We start from the raw sequence: 23,026 nt of genomic DNA, 5'->3' as shown, positions 1-23,026 counted from the left end.
CCCCCCCCCCCCCCCCCCCCCCGCATTTGGACTTGGTCGCAGTCATTCAGGTGGTTAGTTCGTGACGGATCCGGGGTGTAGGAGTGAGACCTCCCAGCTAAGAAGCTGCAGAGCTTTTCATTCTAATGCTTGAGAAGCTGTAAGTAAGATGCCTTTGCACTTGGGGCTTTCCTGGGGCTGCGCAGATCAACGACACTTCCTTGTGCTCCTTTGTAATCGGCAACATACCCTGTGGCGGAGAGAGACATTGAAGAGCCACTCTCCTTTTTCTCCCAGCCCTGTCTTTCCGGGACAACCCTGCAAACTCCATCCCAATGATTTTGGAGAGAGGAGCCAAACCCTAGCCCTCATGGAGACTGGGCAGGGCTTGGGGACGGCCTTTGCTCAGGTCCCGCCATTTCCAGTCCCTTTATATTTTACAGCCTGACCTTGGGCAGCTGCCTACTAACCAGGAAGAACTCTCTCCCCTGCACCCCGTGCACCCCTTTAAAAGCTGAAAGAGGTTGAAGGGATTTGAGCCACTCAAGGAATGGGAGAAGAGGCTGGGTAAAGGAAAGCTGGCTGCACCATCGCCACTGGAAGCTTTGTGTATTAGTGGCTGTGTGACAGAAGGTGGCTGTCAAGATAGGGGCTAAGGTGAGGAGGCAGAGGTTACAGCTTTCTCTCTTTCTTCTCCCCCCCCCCCCGCCCCCAGAGAAAATCTGGTTGGAGCAGGGAGTGCGAGCAACAGCTACCAGTCTGATCCTTTTTCCAAAACAGCTGACTTCAGGCCTGAGTTCACAATAGTGTTAAGAAAGTTGGAGAAAGGACTCTCTCCCTCTCTCCACCTGTGAGAACCAAGTGCCCAAATCCCAGGGGAGCAACAGCTCCGCAGCTGCAGGCATGGCCATCTCTCTGTCCTCTGTCTCTTCTCTCCCCTTTTTCATTTCTGGGACCGGTTCTCTTTCCTGCTAGAGAAGTGTAATTGGGTTGTATGGACGCCCCGCTCTGGGGAGCCCAGGATTTATGGATGGCAATTAAAGTTTTATGAATTGCAGCTGAGGCTGGTTATTGAGCTATTTGAATGTGATTAGAATTCAATTAGAAAGCGGTTAGTGGACGGTGGGTCTCCAGAGTGTAAACAGACAGCTATTCCAGAAATGTGCTAATCCAACATCTTGTGACAACAATTAAGGAGTCTCAGGGCTTAACTCAGGGCAGCTTTTGTACCACAAGGTTTGCCGATGCAGCCATCACAGACGCTCAGCCTCAACCCCGACTGCTGGCCCACCCGCCCTCACTCCAGTCCGGAGGACGCAGGTAGTCCGGAAATCATTCTAGCCCCAAGTGCACTGGAAACTCAGCCACTAAGAGATGTTTAATGGCTGGGTGTTTCTTAAAGGTCCAAATAGGTGGCATGAGTTTCCCATTCACTTTGCAAGTGTGCGTATGTATATTTGTATGTGCACATATATACATATATATACGTTCAAAATGTATATGGTACATATGTATATGTATGCATTTATTCACTTTGCAAGTGCTCAAAGAAAGTAATAGCTTTTCCCTCTCCTTTCTCCTCTTGTGGGTTAGGTAGTAGGCTATCTGAGGTTTGTTTTGGACTTACAGTTCGGGTCACTGTGTTCCCAGTGGCTCTGGGTATGCTCACTCTAGAACTCCTATGTTGATGTGCTGGAATGTGTGCTTCTAGGAGGACCAGTTTCCCGTTCGAGAATCCTAATTATGAAGCTTGAACAACTAATTTAACTTCTGAATAAGTATGGAAACGTCCAGTTGTGGTGCTAAGGAATTTTGCAAACAGTGAGAGGCCCAGGGGGTTACTTAGGGCTGCAAGGGGTACAGTAGCCTGGGGCCAGACTGGGGCTGAAAGCAGACCCAGAGAAATGTCCCTGTAAGAGGACTTGATGAAATTGCTTGAGCCTTCGTGACGAACACAGGATGATGTACAGCAGTGCTGAGTCACTGTATTGTCCACCAGGAACTAACATACCATTACATGTTAACTAAGTGGAATGAAAATTAAAACTTTAACATTTTTTTAAAAGTAAATTGCTCAAAAAAATAAATTGCTCGAGCTCACCAAAAGCACGTCTTTTGGGGTCAAGTTGCACATTGGAGGCTCTCAGATTCTTCCCACTAATTCTCTTTGGATCTCTCAGTTTCTCTCTTTCTATTTCTCTACTCTAGCCCTATCTTCAAAAGTTGGCCCCACTGTGCCTTAGCACCCGCACACCCAAGGGAAGCCTACCCTAGATGGCCCTGAGCAGCTACGTGGCTGGCCTGCCCCGCCAGACCCTTCTCCAGGACTGCAGCTCCTCGAACCTGCTCAAAGCAGAAGGGGACCTCTGAGCAGCCCGTCAGCATGCCCCCATGGTGCCCCCGCTGCCACGCAATTTTATTTCTCAGTGATTCTGTCCGATAAAATTTCATCGTCCATTAAGTAATCCCTGAAATGAGAGCTCTTATGAGCCTATAATGAGCTCTAATTGCCACGACTCGGGGAGCCACGTGGAAGGATTTATTCGGTATTAAGCAGTCGGGTACAGAGTACAGGCTGTTACCTAAGCCATTACTTTCATAATTCAAGGAGAAAATTAGTTCTTTTAAGGGGCGGGAGGGGGAGATCCTTTGATTTCCTCTCTTTTGCTGGGGTGACAGAGGATGGCTTTGTCTTCCTTGAGTGCAAGACAATGCCACAAATATAAAGGTAACAAAACTGTCCCCCTCTGCTCCTCCTAACACACACCAGTCAGGGCACTCCACCCCTACCCTCAAATGAGAAAAAAGAAATCAAAGCAGTTTAGGGGTGCTGTCTTCTTGCCCCTGGATCCCTCCAACTTGGAGCCTGGATGAGCAGTTCGTCCTTGCTCAACCTTAAGATTTAGGTTCTTGGTTGTAAGTTTCAAGAAGTCTTCCCATACTTCCCCTTCCAGGGTCACACCTGACCTGGACCTCACATTCCCCTCTTGCTTCTCACTCTTTCTATTTCCTTTCATGGGCAAAGTCAGGAAAAGCAAAGAATGTGGACTTAGCATATTCCACGGGCCCTAGAGTTCTGACCTATTGCTGTACTTAGCTGTTTTTGTGCCTGTAACTCCCACATTGCCTTTCCCTCTGCACCCCCTCCAAACTCCACCCCCCCATCCCCGGTCCTCCCTTTTCCTCTCATTTTTAGCATTTGCCTACATGGTTCTTCTGCTCCAAACCGAGGCCGCGAGCTGGGCGGGAGAGCCCAGGAGTTGGCGGGGCCGGCCTCGGATTTATTTGCTCCTCTTACATTGATTTCATATTAGTTTCCAAAGCGATGAATGATCTCAAAGCTGGGTTTTGTTAGCGGAACACAAACAGGAGACAGGACTTACTTGCCCCCAGCTCCCTTTAATGAGGTCATTATCAAAGCGTGAACAAGTCTATGAATGTTTTATTGAAAGCGCATCGTTAACTTGTATCCATCCTTTTCTCCGAGTGGCATTGTGATATTGCTGTCTGTGGCACATCTTACCCGATATAGCCCGAGATTTCCCCATTCTCTGTAACCAGGCAACCCTTTCTGAATACCCCAAAATTGAAAAGAACCGCTTAGTCTTCAAGAAAGTCCTCAATAATAGTGGAAAAGAACAAAGATCCAGGAGACAACAAAATGCCACAGGGGTGACTTTTCATGAGCAATTATCTCTCATTAATCAGAAGAACAGCTGCAATATTAATTTTCTCTCTTTCTTCCTCTCTTTTCACAGTCCCCAACATTTGAATAATCATAAATTTTGATTTTTATGAAGGAGTCACATTTTCAGGGACTGGAGGAAAGCAGCTACCTAGGTGATGGCAAGGAGAAAACGCTCTCATTTTATTTATTTTTTGTTTGTTTGGGTAAAGCTGCCAACAAAGCAAAATGAAAAAATAAAAATAAAAACAAGAGGCATATACTAGAGAAAATGGTCCTCTCTCCGCCTCCCCCCCCCCCCCCCCCCAGATGGCGGCTTAGAATCCGGACTCTCTTCCCGCGCCACCCCCTGACAACTCCCCCTCCCGCCCTTCTTTCCTCCCCCTGCCCAGACCCAGTCCCCAGTTCTGCTCTGAGCTGGGCGGAGGGAAACGTCCCCGGCGTCTGGCGTGGGAGTTTCAGCCGGTTTCTGCCCGTTTAACTTGCAAACGTGAAGCCAAGCGTTGTCGATCTGACCAAAGGGACACTCTTTGGGCGTAACTCGCATTGTGGCCATCAAAAGCCCGCCAGCCTTGGATGAACTGAGACGTGCATTCAGCAGAAATGGGGCGCTCGCTCTCCTTTCAAGAGCCGGAGAGGCGATTGTTCGCAGGATGTGTAGCTGGGGTGGAAAACGAGGGTCCCCAGATAAGGCTGTAACCTACAAACCGGGTTGGGGGGTGGGGAGTTCAAAGAATCTCATTAAAGCCGAGGCTGCAATTAGCAAATACACACTCTTAGAAAACCTGAGCTTCTCTTGTAAAGCCTGGAGTCGGGATGAAAGCAGGGCATTTAGGAGTCAGCCCCCACATTCCTACGCTGGCGGAGTGAAGAGGGGCTCCGGTGCCCGGCTCTCGCATCAGCGGCCCGAATAGTTATTTTTAACGCAGCGCCGGGCGAGCGCGTTCCGCGGAGAGGGCGGGCTGCGGGCCTCGTGTTCACCCACCACCAAAAAAATGGTCTTGCTTCTCCCTAGTGTGCATTCAGAGCGGATGGGCCATTGAGAAACCTCAATTCGCCTTTGTGCTCACCACCGGCGAGAGAGTTCAGTTCGGCCCCCGGAGAAGGGGGTGGGAGGAGGCTTCTGGGAAAGGAGTGAGGAGTCTGGCTCAGAATTTCGGGAACAGCCCGGTCCCGCACCCTCCGGATGGAGTTTTGATGACACCGAGTCCCTGCCACACAGCCCCTCTGCTCCCCGCTTCACTTTAATTAATATTCGCCCACCCCCAAATCCTTAAGCCTAACAAGACATCCCTCCCCCCCCTCCCCCCCAAAGCTCTCCTCTGTCATCAGAACGAAATTTATTGAGCGCCTACTCAGTGCCCAGCGTGTGCTAGGCCCTGCGGGGAGCACGCCTGAAAAGGCGAGGACTGTATCCAATAGAATATTGTTTCATTTCGGTAACAATGGCTTGAGGTGGGAACAATTATCCGGATAATTGAAGCAAATGCTCCACCTCCCTCCCTCCCTCCCTCTCCAGTTCCCAGCGCTGGCCTTTTTTTTTTTTTTCCCCCTACACTACCTTTTTCAGAGTTGGTGGTTTTGTTTGGTTGGGGAGGAGGTTGCTGGGAGCCTTAATGGAAGGCTGAATTATTCACACGCGTTCCCGCATTCGAATTCCCCACATCCCTTGGCCTAAAGTTTGCTGAAAGCACTGGCCTGAAACAGCTGCTTAGTAATGGAATTCAAGGCAATTTTTTTTAATGCTACCAAAAAGAGAGTGAACCTTTATAATTTTTAGTAATGTGGCCTCTCTGGGTTCAACCTTGCTCATCTACAAACATCTCCTGGGCAGCGTTATGAAAGTATAATGTATAAACGCCTAGAGATTTTGATTTAATGGTGTGGGATCCAAACTTAAGAATTAAACAAAAACCGGCTTCCTGTGGTTCTGATGCAGGCGAGGGCTGAGAAATCATGGAGACATCCTACTCCGCTTATCCTGGAATCTGAAGAGAATAACTTGAACCTCATTCAGCAGTTGGTAGTTGGAAAGTGTGTATGGAATACCTCCTCTATGCCAGGCTTCTGGCATGTAGGGAATTCTGTTGCACAAGGCAGGTAGGTCCCTTGGGAATTTCTAGTTCTTTATTTTTTTTTTAATATTTTTTTTTATTTATTTCTAGGAGAGAGAGAGAGAGACAGCGTGAGCAGGGGAGGGTCAGAGAGAGAGGGAGTGACAGACTCTGAAACAGGCTCCAGGCTCTGAGCTGGCAGTCAGCACAGAGCCCGACGCGGGGCTCGAACCCACGAACCGCGAGATCATGACCCAAGCGAAAGTCGGACGCTTAACCGACTAAGCCACCCAGGCGCCCCGAATTTCTAGTTCTTTAAAATGTATCAACAAATCAGTTCAGTGGCAGTGAATTGCAAAAGGTCATGTGAATAAGAGAGACAAGCCCAGTTGCCCCTAGGAGTGGATAAAACTGAAGTCTGAAGTGACTCAGGATGAGCAGCATGGGAAAGAGGGATGGGGGATGGGTTCCGTGGTGCTAGAAGGGTGCATACAAAAAGGGGGGTGGGGAGAGTTTCTCTTGCTTGGTTAAGTGTAAGAACTAAAAGAAAGCCAGAGAGATTGGTGGAGAAAATCTCAGTTTCTGCCCCTGGTAGATAGGAAAAATGCCCCTCCTGCCAGTCCTTGTGAGGAACTGAGGACTCCTTAGCACTGGACCTTATGCCTGGTGCTCTCGGGGTCTCATTTTTATTATTATCCTGGATCTGCAGGTCCGTGTGCCCTAGAGGCTGGGGAATGAAACCCAGAGCCCTGGGCTTCACAGGGAGGAAGCAGGAAGCTATAGCAGCAGCCCAATTGCCTCTCCACGAGGGCCCGCCTTTTCTGAGCTGGGCTTCTATTTCCAAGTCTCCTATGCAGCTTGGTGCCCCCACCCTGAAGATGCCCAAGCTGGAGTTTCTCTAGCCTTCGATTTCTGTACATACCTGTCTCCTTCAGCAGCCCCCCAAACCTGGGCCTACCAGTGGGATTTCCGCACACCCCACTCTCTATCCCCATCAAAGGCCTTGGGTCCTGGAAGACCCTACTTGGGACTAAGCTTTAAATTTCAAGGGTGGTTTGGCTTGGAGAAACTTTCCAGCTTTGCTGGTCTGTTTTGCACGGGAAGCAGGAGCCATTCTAGTATGCCAGTCTTCATAACCACCATTTTCTGAGCTCCCTGTGTGCTCGGCCCTGAATGAACCTTGCCTGCATGAACTTAATGTGATCTGTTGGATCAAACACAAACACCAATATTATGGCTGTTTCTTGTATGAGAATCCTGAATCTTAAGTTTAAAGACTTCCAAGGTCAGCCAACTAAAGATGGCAGAGCCAGGATTCAGACCCTGACTCTCTAATACAGAGGTTTGGAGTGTTAGGCACTGGGTAATACTATCTCCTAATAATACCTGGCATTTATTGAGTGCCTATTATATGCCGGGGTATGAGTAAGATTTTTAATGTATCATTTCTTTTTCACAATGACCCATCGAGATAGGTACTTGTAATATTTACTCATTTGGTTATTGTTCACTTCTTGGTGAGTGTGGGTTTTCTATAAAAGATCACAAAGCGGGCACCTGGGTGGCTCGGTCGGTTGAGTGTCTGACTCTTGGTTTCAGCTCCAGTTCATGATCTCAGGGTTTGTGGGTTCAAGCCCTGCATCGGGTTCCACGCTGCTGAGAGCTTGGAGTCTGCTTGGGATTCTCTCTCTTCCTTGCTCTCTGCCCCTCCCCCACTAGTTCTTTCTGTCTCAAAAATAAACGTTAAAAAAGAAAGATCACAAAGGCCATTCTAATGTGGCCCATATAATGGGGCACAAACTGGCATCGGGATGAGGATATGGAATGTGATTGTTTTTTATTCACCTACACCCTGGACATAGTAAGTGCTGGGAGACATTTGCAGTGGGTGATAGCAACAGCTTACCCTTTTACTCCAAAAGCCTACATCATAATCAATACATATATGCACTGGTTGGTTGGGTGTCTGTCCCTCCCCAACTGACCACAAGCTGCACCTGGGCAGAAACTGGGACTGTTTTACCCACCAGCCTAGAGCTGGGATATATTGGGAGTGAGATACATATGTGTTGAATGATTCCTCATTCTACAGATAAGGAAACTGAGGCTCAGAGAGGCTCTGCAAATTGTCCAGGGCCCCAGAGCTATGGAGGAAGGATTCAAAACCAAGGGCTTTCTCTTTGCACCCTAGCCCACAGCGTCCTGTGCTGTGTCCCCTGGGCCGTGTCCCCTGGGCCACCGGGGCTGGGCGCGGGAACCCGGCTGCGTGGCTGGGGTGCGGCATGAAGTCGGTCCTCACTCGATCCCCAACCTCGAGCGTGGGTGAAGCCAAGGGAGGCAGAAGCTCCCTGGGGCGCGAGAGGCTGCTCCCTTCGGGAAAGTAAACAAGCTCTGAGACCTAGAGAAGCGCTCCGGGCGGGTCCGCTTCGGGAGCTTTCGCGGCCAGAGCTCCAGACCACACCCTACCCCGTTCCTGGTGTCCGACTCTCTGGTTCCCGCTCTCCCCTTCGCCCTGGCTAACTTGTTTCTCCCTAGAAAACGAAGCGGTTCTAAGTGATCCTGTTGAACCTACAGTCCGATAACACCGCAACCAGCAACTGCCGCCAAACTCCCAACACATCGCGTTCCCCACGCTCCGCCCAGCGTCCTCGCCGCGCCAGGTACGCATGCGCGAGCGTGGGCGCAACCAGGGAGAATTTGCCGGGAATCCGTGTGCGCAAGCGCGCGTTAAGTGTGCGTGAGAGTGAGAGCTGGGGCGTGCGTGACAGTGTGACGCCGGGTGATGGGGTGTGTGTGTGACGAGGTGAAGAGTGCGAATGTTAGTAACATGTGCCCGTATGTTGTGTATACAACTGAGGAGTGTGGGTGTTTGAGAGCTTGAGTGGAGGTTGTAAGCATGACTGTGTTCATACGGGAGTGTGACTGTACGAAGGAGCGAAGGCCGTGTGTGTGAGGGAGGGTGTGTGTGAACGGCGTGTGTGTGAATGTGAACGTGCTCCTAGTGAGCCCGTGCGGAGGAGTTGATGTAAAAACGTGCGCGCGCGCCGGATGCGTGTGAACAGTGGGGGCAGGGGTGTGGGAGAGCGCGCGCGTGTGTGCAGTTTGCCTGTGAGTGTGTGCATGCGTGGGACGCGTGCGCGGGGCGTGGCTCCTGGAGCCGGACCTCCGCTGCTCACCCCCACCGCCCAGTGGGCGGTCGCCGCAGCCGGCCGCCTCTCTCGCCCGGCTTGGTCACAGAGGGGGAGGGAAGGGAGGAGGGGCCCCTCCTGGTACAAGCGTGCAGGAGCGCAAACACGTGGGAGGGGCTCTGAAGGTGTCACCAGGCGTCCCGTTTTCCATGTGTCCTCAGTGCCCCTCACCCACCCTCTGGACCTTCTTTCTATTTACCCAGCAAGTATTGATGGGGTGCTTACAGTATAACCAGGCTCTGCGCTGGGAAAACCGGAAGAACAAGACAGCTTAGGTGTCACTCATCACGGGGCTTCCGTGGGACTTTCTCCTCATATGTAACTGCTTTGCAAAATGCTGGTGATCCAAACATACGTTTGGTCTCTGCCCTCAAGCAGAGGGGGGTAATGGAGAGCTTAGAAGACAATGATAGCAGTAAGGCAATATATTGAAACCGTGCATTCCATCTCCATCCAAACCTCAGTCTTTCCACTAAGCTCTTGGGCTTGAGGTTAGGGGGTCCTAGATGTGCATCCCGCTTCTTTGACAACGGAAATGAAGACAGTACTCTTCTTTATGGGGCTAAGTCATGACAACCCTTGGCACAATGCCTGGCACACGGATGGCACTCATTGTGTATGATGATGAGTGATGATGGTGATGATGATGTTCCGCTGGCCTGATGGAATGCTGTGGCCAAGGGGACAGTTCCTGTAGGCTGCACAGTTTGAGAGATTATCTATGGGCTTAGATTAATTTGTGTATATGTATATTACATTCTGCTGCATCAGGTTGTGAATATCAGATCCTTGGGTCTTCATTCTTCTCTACTAACTTCTTAACTTCCCGGACCAATGTAATTACAAGCTCCGTAGTTAAGGAAAAGTTGAAAAAGTATTGGGGGAAGACAGCAAGAACCTACAGGAGCCCAGTGTCCTTTCTGGTAGCCTTAGAAGCAGCTTTAGTCCGCTCATGTGCCATTAAAGTGAAAGGCAATATCTTCACAGTGACACAGAATGCTTGCCGTCATTTAACCTTGTGAGCAAAACTTCCAATTAAGTATGACATAGGAAATATGTTCCCAGATTAGCCATGGACCTCCCTGGAACAAGGTGGTGTAGAAACAATTGCAGGTGGCAGTTGTTGTTATTGTTGTTGTTTTAAATGTCTTACTAAGATTCTCTTTTGGTGGGGGGAGGGCAGTATTCAAACCAGGATCACAAAATAATTTTGTTTTAAGCCAAAAAGAAAAAACAACCCAGAAAAGAATATATTTAAAGATTGAATTTATTTATTGAGACTTTTTTTTTTTAATGTTTTACTTATTTCTGACAGAGAGAAAGAAAGTGTGAGCAGGGGAGGATCAGAGAGAGAGAGGGAGATACAGAATCTGAAGCAGGCTCCAGGCTCTGAACTAGCTCTCAGCACAGAGCCCGATGCGGGGCTTGAACCCACGAACCGTGAGATCATGATCTGAGCCAAAGTCGGACGCTTAATGGACTGAGTTGCCCAGGTGCCCCATTATTGAGACTTTTTAAGAAAAAAATATTTTAAAAAAATCTTGAAAAGTGGGAGAACTGGTTGTAGCATCTAGGTTCTCAAAGTTAGCCCCTGCAACTTTGGTAAAATGAATTTTACCATTATCTGGCTGCCCCATCCATCTCATGTGGCAATGAGAGAAACTGAGGTGCAGAGAGATGAAGTGGTGGAAGTGGTCAGTCCTTTCCACTAGTCACCAAGTAGGACTGTCTCAATTTGGTTCCTGTGTCCACACTCTGCACACTTACACATTTCTCCTGCTAGTCGTCCAGGCAACTAGGAGGGGAAGAGGGAGAGGCTTTCCAGTTCCCTTCTGTACCAACACATCACTATTGCTGGCAACTCTATCTTCTGGTGTCTCAGACCCAAACCCTTGGAAGCTTGCTCGAACCCTCTTTCTCTCTGTACGTTTAATTTGTCAGGAAGTCCTGATGGCTTGACCTTTAAACATATCCAGAAACTGTCCGCTTTCAGCATCCCCACCACTAATCACACTGGTCCAAATCACACTCTGCGGTCTCCCGCAGAGTCTTCTGACTGGGCTCCTTCCTCCCATACTTGCCTCTACAATCTGTTCTCAGTTCAGCAGCCAGAAGTAGCCTGTAGAAGCAGAAGTCAGATTGGGTCAGAGCAAGAACCAAAGATCTTATAATGGCCCTCCAAGATCTTAACGGTGGCTCTCTCTCTGAACCCTTCTCCTATCAGCCTAGTGATTCACTCTGCTTTCTTTGCTGGTGTGGCCCTCTCTTGCACTGCCTTCCCCTCTCCTGGGAACTCTTCCCTCCAAGTCCCCTTGCTCACTTTCAGGTCTTCTCTCATATGTCACTTGCTTACTTTATTTATTTGTTTGTTTACTTATTATGTTTTTGATTTATTTATTGAGAGAGAGAAGGAGTGCACCCAAGTCCACGCACTGCACTGAATAGGGCAAGGGGCAGAGAGAGAGGAGAGAGAGAGAACCCAAGCAGACTTAGCCTTGTCAGGCTGTCAGCACAGAGCCCAGCACAGGGCTCAGTCTCAAGAATCTGTGAGGTCATGACCCCAGCCGAAATCAAGAGTCACTTGATGCTTAATGGGCTGAGCCTCCCAGGCACTCCTCACTCTTTTTAAAAATAGTGAAGCTCCTACTGTTCCCTCAGAACTCCCAACCCCCCTTTACCATGCTTGATTTTGTTCTCCATAGCATTGCCACTTTCCGACATATTATATAATGTCCTGAGAGTCTGTGTTTATTATCCAAATTTCCCTGGGCAACAAAAACTCCTGGAGGATGTTTATGTCTGTGGGGTCACTAAGAACAGTGCCTGACATAATAGTTGCTCAGTCAGGAGTTGACGAGGGATCAAAAGAAGAAAGCCAGTGAGATGCCTGACCACAATTCTATCTTACCTCTGTGTAGCACTTTGGAGTTTACAAAGACTCTTAAATATGTTATGTCATCGGATGTGCACAATTATGTAATCTGGATAGGACTTTTAAAAAAATAAACTGTTATTTCCACAATGATGTATTCAGAGGTTAAAGAATGTGTTCAGATCAGATCCAGGACTCAGATCTAAATCAGAGTGTCATTTTTGGTGGGAGACAAGTTCTCTATTCTAAACTTCTTGGCTAAATGAGGAAACCTTTCAGGTTACTGGATTCACTGTGGATCCTTCTAAATTCTGGCCTTGGGATGAGGACTGGGGTCCTTTCTCCACTGCCTGCCTTTGGGATTATGTAGTTGTTCGATCCCAAGCTAAAGGAGTGGTGCTTGGGGGAACACGTCACAATGGCCTCATCCTCTTGTTTATATAATTTGTGCAGGGTTGAAAACAAGAGATATTGTCTTGTTGTTAGCTCTAGCTCATTTGGAGTCTGGCCTGAATCCCTTAACTTGGCCGGATGCCCTTCCTCATCTGACTGCTCTGGGCAAACCAACATACTGTCTTAGTCCATTACAGTTCCTTCCTCATGTTTGGGTTCTCTGTCAGTCCATCAGATTTAGCTGATGAGCTCATTGACTGAAAACTGATTGAGCAAGACAATGTCCCTCATTCTCTAGGCACACACAGCACCATTGTCTTCTACCGATACTGGGAATAATTGACATCCCCTTATGAGGACATTAATATCTCAAGTCATTAATCAGTAACTGCTGTTAAAGCCAGAATTTATCATATTGAACTACAAAGGTAGCGAAAAAAGTACTATGACTCAGAAAATAGGTGTAAATACAAAATTACCAATTCTGAACAAGTTTTTAAGATAACACTATTTCCAGGGCACCTGGCTAGCTCAGTTGAAAAAGTGTCGACTCTTGATCTTGGGACTGTGGTTTCAAGCCCCACCCTGGGCATAGTGATTACTAAAAATAAATAAATAAACTTTAAAAAAAAGATAACAGTATTTCCTCAAGGATGTTCACATGTAGTAAAACAAATGACAGTTACTTCTTTGCTATATCTCATATTTCATAAATTATTGCTTTTTAACGTGAATGAGGAAAATTTAAGCTTTTTGAGACAAGAAGAGGAACAGAACAATTTGTTTACTGAAATATTAATTCAGTGTTTGATTATTCATGGATTAACCCATGCAGTCTCCACTTAGAATGTAATATGTGTCTCAGTTATACACTATTTTTCTGTTCCAGCTGCTCTAAAGCAGCAGAGATGTTAATTATAAATGCAGAAGGCATAGTCCAGAAAGGCGCAATGGCAGCCAAAGTTAATTGCAGCATTGCCATTCTGAAGGGGCGTTTTACCTGTGATCTGTTGTTGCTGTTGAGATTGAGCAAGTTAATGGAGTTTCCAAACAATGTACATAGGAATGATCATGATACCACTTTTTAAATGTTTATTTATTTTGAGAGAGAAAGAACATGTGTGAGTGGAGGAGGGCCAGGTGTGAGTGTGTGTGTGTGTGTAAAAGAGAAAAAGAGAGAGAGAGAGAATCACAAGCAGGCTCCACACTGCCAGTGCAGAGCCTGTTGAGGGGCTCCATCTCACGAACCATGAAATCATGACCTGAGCCAAAATCAAGAGTGGGATGCTTAACCAGCTGAACCAGCCAGGTGCCCCATAATACTATTTATATTGGCCAGAGAATGACTCCCAGCCAGAGAACTCTTAGTGTATTTAGTTGTCAACCAAAGACAAAGCATATTAGATTAATGGCTACTTTTAAATATAAGGTCTCAGTCATACTGTTCTGGAAACAGCTACAGTTGCTATTGAAGTTCATCATTATTTATCGGGTGCCTGCATGTGCTAGGTACTGGGATACAAAGATGACGAAAGCCTCACCACAGCCCGCAATGCATTCTAATAGGTGTGTGATGATGGAATGCAGTAATCTATGGACCCATGGAGGAGAGAGCCATCCTTTTTTCCAGCCGGCATCAGGGACTCTGGGATTGGGCTTTGAACTATTTATAGTATATGCTCAGATTAAAAACAACACAACAACAATAGCACAGCAACAGAGAAGAGACTTCTAGACTAAGGGGCCATTAGTGAGCAGAGGCCTGGAAGATACATCCTGTAAAGGTAGAATGGCTGCGTGCAACCGGGAGAAACAGCAAGGGCCGCTTGGCAGTTGAAACAAAAGGTCTGGGTGGTAGGTGGAAGGAGTACGAAATAGCTCTGTTATTAGACGGATTGTCTTCGAGGGATGCTAAGTAGAGAATTGAAAAGATTATATTGAAATCACTAACAGGATGGATTGAAAGAGAGAAAAACCAGAGCAGTTAAAGTCTTAGAGTCAGTCGCAAGATGATGAGGGTCACATTAATCGGTGGTGGGAAAGGAGAGGAGAGGTTAAAGTCAAGAGGCACTTGGAAGGGGATGCCGACAGTCCTCTTTTGCTAATTAGATGGGATGTGGGTACAAAAAGAGAAATGAGTCAGTGGAGAGTTGGATTTCTGGCTCAGGTATCCATGTTAGCAAGGGTAGTGTTAACAAATATAGTGGTAACAGAAGATAAGCAGTTTTTCCCTGTTTGGGGTAGGCTTGTGGATAGAGTGGGTGGAAGAGGAAGAAGGTGAAGTTTTTGGTTTTAAGCATTTTGAGTTTTAAGTACTATCAGAACAGCCAATGGGACATTTTTGATGTATAATAGCAGTTGGAAATGTAGATCTGAACTTCAGAGAAATTGGGGTTGGAAAATAAAATGACATCAGCCTATTGTATTTAAATTATATATAATTGTTGGAACATCAAGGTAAGATGAAATTAATGGGGGTTGAGGTGATGGTTAGGACAGCCAAGCTCATTGTTTTTGGTATAGTATCTTTCTGAGTAATTGGCATATCGTATTTAACATATTTTTGAATGCTGAGTCTGTTCCAGAATCAACTTGCTTCCTGTTCTTGGGAGTTGTATAATCTCTTGATCAGTCAATTTAGAGGTAATCAAATACCTACCACTCGGCAGTGGGACTGGAATATAGTGGATTTGGAAACGAAGTCGAAATTGGAAGGCAGCTTGGTGTGAATTTGGGATTAGAGTTAAAAATAGCCTCCTTTGGGGGCACCTGGGTGGCTCAGCTGGTTGAGCAGCTGACTTCAGCTCAGGTCATGATCTCACACGGTTAATGAGCTCAAGCCCTGAGTGGGGCTCACTGCTGTCAGTGGGAGCCTGCTTTGGATCTTCTGTCTCTCTCTCTCTCTCTCTCTCTCTCTCTCTCTCTCTCTCTCTCTCTCTCTCCCTCCCTCTCTCCCTCTCCCTCTTCCCCACTTGTGCTCTCTCTCTCTTTCTCTCTCAAAAATAAACAGTACATTAAAAAAAATAATAATAATGACTGCCTTTAGCCAACCAGGTGCCTTAGAAAGCTAGTCTGAGCACTCTCTGCTCATCCCGTCCCATCTAACAGAAATAGAGTGAAGTAGGGAAATCCTGATGTCATATTCAGGTACACTGCCTTGTTTTCATTCCAAAAGACTTCTTTTCCCATGTAGACCTTAAAGATTTTCTGATATACTCAACCTTATCTTCACAGGGCCTGCTGACAAATGCCAAGGATCCATCAAGTAGGGCAGCCAGATGTTTATGGCCTGTTCTGGCTTATTAACACAGCATTACTCAGATTCCCAGTCTGAGTCAGAATCCTAAGTGACTGTTCCAGGTCATAAGATGTTTGTGTTTCCTGAAGGATTTAAAGTGCTTGCGAAATGGTCTGTCATATCCACCTCCAGAAGGAAGATTGCTCATCTTGGAGATCTCAGGTAGATGGAAAAAGGAGGGAGAAATGGCAGATCAATGCACAGAATCATATACAGTGTCATCATTTATCATCAGCTAGAACTTGTTATTGGTCCCGTTAATCTCCCATCAGTTACCACATTACCTAACTGCCCTAATGCTATGGCATTCTGAGCAACCTCTCTGCTTCAACTAGGTGAGCCTGTTTGTGGCACACACAGCCCCATATCCGAGGCTTCTTACCCACATCTTTCCCCACTTAAAGTGCTTCTACCTTTTTCTCACTAATCCATATGAGATCCTTAAAATGCTCCTCAAAATGGTAGCTTCTTCCTGTGACTTTTTCTTCCTAATGGTAACTACTCAAGTCGTTCAAAACTCCTCAGTGTTTCCATATATGGTAACTGTAAGTTTTGTCTCTTTATATCCTGGGGCATAATTTCTTAGGAATTGTGAATCCCCTTAATTTTTCCAGGGCAATATCTTATAGCCTAGCCCTCAGCATCACCTAGAAAGATTGTTGAGTTGAATGGACTATTCAGTTAAATCAGTTTGAAGTTTTTTTGGGTGAGGAGAATAATAATGATGATCATTCATTCACTGAGTTATTTTATGGCTGACACTGTACTAAGCATTTTGCCACATCACACTAAAGAACAAGGAGGAGATCATCTTCATTTTACAGATGAGAAAACAGGTTTTAAGAGGTTAAGGGATTTACTTGAGGTCACGTGATTAGTAAAGAGCAGATCCTGGATTCAAACCCCTGCCTTTGAAACTCTACACTTCATAATCTTGCTATGTTTTTAGTGTTCATTTCTTAAAGGACAAAAACAGTTTTTGGTATCTTCTTGATCTCTTTCCACTCCTCCTTGTATAGGGCTGTGTACTGAACGCTGTAATTAAATTTTAGGTTGAAGGAACACATGGATGATAACTTACTTCAGCAGATGGGTGTTTTGGTAGGGATAGATGGGGAAGGAAAGTTATGGTCTGCCTCAGCAACTGCAAAGCAAGACTTCATGGAGAATTGAAAAAACTCGCTCCTCCTCATGCTCATTTCCTCAGAAGGGTCTTACTTAGAGTTTTATGGGTTTTCTTTCCCTGTGGGAACAAAGCTTTCAGATAAAAGGCCCTTCATTAGAAACCAGTTCTTTCAGAAGTGCCTGAGTGGCTCATTTGGTTGCACATCCGACTCTTGATTTCAGCTCTGGTCATGATCCCAGGGTCCTGGGATCAAAGACTTGCATCAGGCTCTGTGCTGAGCTTGGAGCCTGCTTAAGATTCCCTCTTCCTCTGCCCCCTTTCCCCTGCTTGCACTCTCTCCAAAAAACAGAACAAAACAAAACAAACCCCAGTTCTTTCATTCATTCAACAAATATTCATTGCGTGCTTGTAATATGTCAGGGATTCTTCAGTGCGCCAGGGAAAAGTGGTGAGCACAGCAGATAAATTTTCTCCTCAGAGGGCTTCTGTTGCAACAGTCCTATATTAAGTGTTGGTGATAATAAATATCATGGGGCTGGTCTCTTCCTGCTGCTTACTCTCTAGGCTTGAAGTCTTCCTCCTTTTCAGGACTGTGCTTTAACTTAGAAGTGAGTATAAGCCTGTATTTTCCAAATTTATTGATAGTGGCCACCTGTTAGTTGCTTCTAAAGCGTTCATAGTGTGTGGTCTCAGCCTTGGAATTCTGGAGAAGCTGAAACTAGCTCTGGCTCCAGTAAGAGCAAATCTCAAAAATTTTAAAGAGTACTGATTCTCTCTAGTACTCTGGAGACTGTGATAGGTAAACATGAGGACTGGATCTGCTGCAGTCACTTTGCAGAGAAGAGGGAAGAATCTGAAACACAGATGTAAGCAGAGGCCAGAAATGGAGCTGGAGGCCTGGGCAAATTGCATTTCGCCTGCCCCACCTCTAGACTCAGCCATCAGTGAAGTTACTAAATACCTCCATGTTTTGAAACAGTCTGAATTCAGTTTTGTTAATTACAACTTAAAGCATAGCAACTGCTACTAAAAACAGAAAAAAGATGAAGAAAAGAAAAATATGCTTCTCTTTGTTTTTTTCTAGAACTATGCCTCCCTTTAACCAAATATTAACCAAATATTAAGAAATATTTTTGTATCTACTGCTATGTAGTCTAAATGCAGAGAAATCGTCTTCACTGTTAACCTTCAAAACCGGCATGTAGCTAAAATTTTTCAAATAGTTGTTCAGCCAGTATTTAAAACGGCTTGAGATATTAGTTAAGGAAAAGAAAAGAGAGAGAAAAAAAAAGAGGTCACTGTGATTATAACCAAAGGAAAGAAATAACATATCTCAGGAGAAAGAAAATATAGAAAAGATGGAAAAAATCAAAAGATATGGATGAAAGTCAGTTTTCTGGAAAGGGAAGTTTTAACACTAACCTGGAAGAGAAAGTATATAGTAAAATTCTAGATTGTGTAATTCAATGTCACATTAAAAATTTTTTTTTCTTAATTTATTTCTGAGAGAGAGAGAGGGAGGGAGATAGTGTGAGCAGGGGAGGGTCAGAGAGAGAGGGAGACACAGAATCTGAAGCAGGCTCCAGGCTCTGAGCTGGCTGTCAGCACAGAGCCCGATGCAGGGCTCGAACCCACGAACCATGAGATCATGACCTGAGCCAAAGTCAGACGTTTAACTGACTAAGCCACCCAGGCGCCCCTGATTCAATGTCATATAGGCAAAGGTGAAGATAATAGTTAATAAATCCTAAGAAGATCTTTTAAGTTTGAGTGGACAGAAAACTGAAAGGCAGGCTCAGTACAGATAAATATAGTTCTAACTATATTAATAAAGTTATTTCTATATTATTTTAATTATGACATGGGACAAAAGGGGTATTAAAAAGGATTGTAGGAATGTTTCCTCATAGTATGAGCTTAATCTGGCTCAATTAAATCTGAGTGAACTGCTCTGTTCAACATGACCATCAAAATGTTGTTTTTGATCATCTTAGGAATGAGAACAGAAAGTAATATCTAAGCCTTTGGCAATGGCATTTATCAGAATGACATTTGACATGTATGTGATGATAGGGGGCTTGAGCTATCTAAAATTCGTAAACTCATTTCACTAACCTGAAATAGCCCGTATTAGTGGGCGCTAATTATAAAATCAACATGTGAGAAACGTTACATTCATGGGTTGATTGGCATCACCTGTGGTTGACCTACGATTATCCTCTAAAGAGTTTTTGATTCTGGATTCATTTGCCAAGTTACATCATTCCTGAAACATCTCAAATCAAGCAGGACACGGGAGAATCACATACTGATACCACAGGGTGTAATTGGGTCCCAATGGCTCTGACTTAGTCAACAGTCATGCTCCGATCATGAATGATCAGCTGCTCTGTGACACTGACAAGAATGATCACTTGCTCATGTAACATGGCCTTAAATATCCGTTCCTAGTGGTTGGCAGTGGGGTGACAGGAGGGGTGCTGTAGGAATGAAGTTACAGAGTGAGATCTCTGAACCAAAGTTAGATCACTTCTTTTTTTTTCTTTTAACTCTTTAAAGGTTTATTTGTTTTTGAGAGAGAGAGAGTGTGTGTGCAAGTGGGGAAGGGGCAGAGAGAGAGGGAGACACAGAATCAAAAGTAGGCTCCAGGATCCACACTGTCAGCACAGAGCCGACTCATGCTTGAACTCAAGAACCGAGAGATCATGACCTGAGCTGAAGCTGGGCGCTCAACTGACTGAGCCATCTAGGCATCCCCCAAATTGGGATCCCTTCTAATGTAAAGAGCAGCCACAACAGCCTTGCAAGGACATTAAGAGGAAGTATCTCCCTATGGACAAACCTCTCATGGGCTAATCACTATGCTAATCGATGGCAAAATAATCTATTAGATGATACATACATCTCATGGGCTAATCACTATGCTAATCGATGGCAAAATAATCTGTCTATTCCTTAGATGATACATGCATAGCCACCTCAGGGAACCACTTATAGATGATAAGAACTGTTCGTTTGAATCTCAGAAAACAATGAAGTCAAGTTGACTGTTCTTTCTGGTTCAGCCATTGAATTTTTAAGTTGTCTGCGTAGGTCTGAATGGATGACTACTCCTAAACCCCTTCCATTGTCCTGTTGTATGGCTTGGCTCAGAAGGGCAAGGAGAGATAAAAATGGGAAGAGAAATAGTTGCGGTATTTTCTTGTATTTCTATACAGCTTTTCAATGCTCTGGACAGGATCCAGCATGATAAATTGTTTCTGTGAAGGAGGCGGCTAGAAAGGAACACTGTCTTCATTCTCTAGATAAGAGAACTAAAGGAAGATAATTTAGGGTAGGCTGATTACAATGCGGCATGAAAATGCATATCTACTGCTCTTTATTCTAGTATTCTATCCACCCTGATTGAAATAACACCATCATCAATACTAACAACTAACACTTATTGAATACTTACCATTCTTTACATATATTATCTTATTTAATCCTCTCAACAACTCCATGCAATGTGTGCTCTAATTAGCTCCACTGCACAAATGAGGATACAAGTATTGAGTCAGCCCAGCTTCCTCTTTCTTAAATATCATCCTGGGAATGGTAAGTGTTTGGGGAGGTAAATTAGCTTTTTTAGAACCACTCAGCAGTTCCTCATTATACTGTGTAAGGGCAGGTAGCCTCATTTTCCCATTAAGTTTGTATTTTTTCCTCTTATTTATCTTCCCTGCCTGGTAGTGGAAACTTACCCACAGAAACAAAAGGAGTCTTTGATCTTCACTGTATCTCAGCCTCTCAGGAGCCATTTAAGCTTGAGTAAGTCATTTAACCTGTTTCCTCTGAAATTTATAGAATGGGAATAATATCCCACTGTTTATTTCATTGGATTGTTGTGAGGGTGAGATGAGACATAAGTGAAATAGTTTGTAAAATGTTTTGCCTACGTAAACACTGATATAAATATTATTTTAAATTTAGATGGTCTTTTTTCTTTGCCTCATTTCCCCCTTATTTTTCTGAATAAAGAGTTCATTCTTTTACATGGTCAATCTGAATGTCTTCCCGTGGTGCAATTAACTACAACAATAAAAATAATAGCAAGATTTTACACTCTGTGTGTCTCTGTCTCTCAAAAATAAACAGTAAAATTTTTTTTTTTTTAAAAGGGGGCTGCTCCTGGGTGGCTCAGTCGGTTAAGCATCTGACTTCGGCTCAAGTCATGATATCACAGTTTGTGGGTTTGAGCCCCACATTGGGCTCTGTACTGACAGCTCAGAGCCTGGAGCCTGCTGTGGATTCTGTGTCTCCCTCTCTCTCTGCCCCTCCCCCACTCATGCTCTGTCTCTGTGTCTCTGTGTCTCTCTTAAACATTAAAAATGTTAAAAAAAAAAAAGCAAAATTTCTAAAGTTCACTTAGAACTATTTTGTTTCTCCAGGTATGAGTTATTCTCATGGTAGCAAGGTACATTTATTTTTCTGAACCTCCTGACTGCCTCACAGTTCATTCTATCTTCTAAGGACACACTACTATCTTCAGATGTATCAAGCACAGAGTTATTACTGGATCTCCCAAAGCCTAAAAGTGTTCATGCACCTTCTTAAGTACTTAATGGCATTAGGAGCAACATAATACCTTGAATATTAAAGCCCTAAAGTTGAGAGAATTTTACCTTTAAAATGTGGATCTATATCAGTGTACCTGGTAGGCTTAGTTGGTTAAGCATCTGATTCTTCATTTCTTGATTTCGGCTCAGGTCATGATCTTAGGTTAGAGCCCTGCGTGGTGCTGTGGGCTGACAGTGTGGAGCCCACTTGGATTCTCTCTCTCTCTCTCTCTCTCTCTCTCTGCCCCTCCCTTGCTCATGCTCTCTCTCTCTCCCTCTCTCAAAAATGAATAAATAAACTGGGGCACCTGGGTGGCTCAGTTGGTTAAGTGCCTGACTTTGGTTCAGGTCATAATCGCGCAGTCCATGGTTTTGAGCCCCATGTCGGGCTCTGTGCTGACAGTTCAGAGCCTGGAACCTGCTTTGGATTCTGTGTCTCCCTCTTTCTCTGCTCCTCCCCTGTTCACACTCTGTCTGTCTCTCTCAAAAATAAGTAAACATTAAAAAAATGTAAAAAATGAGTAAACTTAAAAAATGTAGTTCAATATATAAAAAAGTAAATTTAGTTCTGTATAAAAGTAACTCATGTTTGAAGAAGAGATTAGAACATACTAGCCAATGGTAGTAGAAAAGAAAGAAACTTCAGTGTATGAATGTAACGAGCAGACATTCAGAAAGAAAATGATATGAGAAAATATGGTAAGAACAAACTAGATGTGAGTGAAAACACCATAACAAGGCTAGAGAGTAAGTGTTGGGGGTGGGGTAAGAAGTGAGACAGGACGCAGAGGCCGACTGTCTTCTAAGTTCCTGTAGGAAGCTGGGTATGGCCTAAACTCAATCATGTGAGAAGTCCAGCCTGAGTATAACTATTAAATCCAACTCTTCCTTATACTATGTTCAAAGAAGTGTAGAAAAATCTTAACACTGGTGAGTGTTAAGAGGGTGCAGAGCAGATTTTCATCACATCCGTTCAGGAGCAGAAATTGGTTGTGCCTCTCAAGCCTTAAAGGTGAAGCACAATATTTAAAAAGTTATGCACTGGGTGTCAATGTAAGTTTCACATTACGGCCATGCTGCAGAGGCATACAATAAATCAGCTTAACTGAGGCACCTGTTTGGCTCAGTGGGAGGAGCACGTGAGTCTTGATCTTGGGTCGTGAGTTCAAGTTCTCACACTGGTCAAATCGCACTGTATCTGGCTCTGATCCCCAAATAATAAAAAAGGTGTTCACCAGGCAAAGCTGGTAGGAGTCAGATACAGCCTCTGCAAGGAGTCAGGAACCTGAATCAACCTTCTTGAAGAAAAAATGGTTGGAGTAAATGGGCAGGTTTAGCTCAAAGAAGAAAGATTTCAGGTGGGGATATCTTCACTTATTTGAAGGACCATCACATAGAAGAAAGAGTAAATTTGTCTGCCTAGAGATTAGAACGAGAATCAATGGATGAAGGGGCGTCTGGGTGGCTCAGTCTGTTAAGTGTCCGATTTCAGCTCAGGTCATGAGCTCACAGTTCGTGGGTTCGAGCCCCGCGTTGGGCTCTGTGCTGACAGCTATCTCAGAGCCTGGAGCCTGCTTCAGATTCTGTATCTCCCTCTCTCTCTGACTCTTCCCTGCTCACACGGTCTCTTTCTCTCAGAAATAAACATTAAAAATTAAAGAAAAAGAGAATTAATGGATGAAGATGTACTGAATGACTCTTGGATTTCAGGCTACACTCAAGGGCTTGGAGTAAAGAAAAAAAAAAAAGCCAAGACATAGTCTTAGACCTTAAAGAATCTAGTCTTTAAATACTGGGGAAGAACATCATATTTTTTGCATATGCTCAATATGT

The sequence above is a fragment of the Hyaena hyaena genome, unplaced genomic scaffold (assembly GCF_003009895.1).
Source record: "Hyaena hyaena isolate Hyena2069 unplaced genomic scaffold, ASM300989v1 scaffold_891, whole genome shotgun sequence".
NCBI classification, from domain to species: domain Eukaryota; kingdom Metazoa; phylum Chordata; class Mammalia; order Carnivora; family Hyaenidae; genus Hyaena; species Hyaena hyaena.
Note: the sequence above shows the minus strand (reverse complement) of the source record.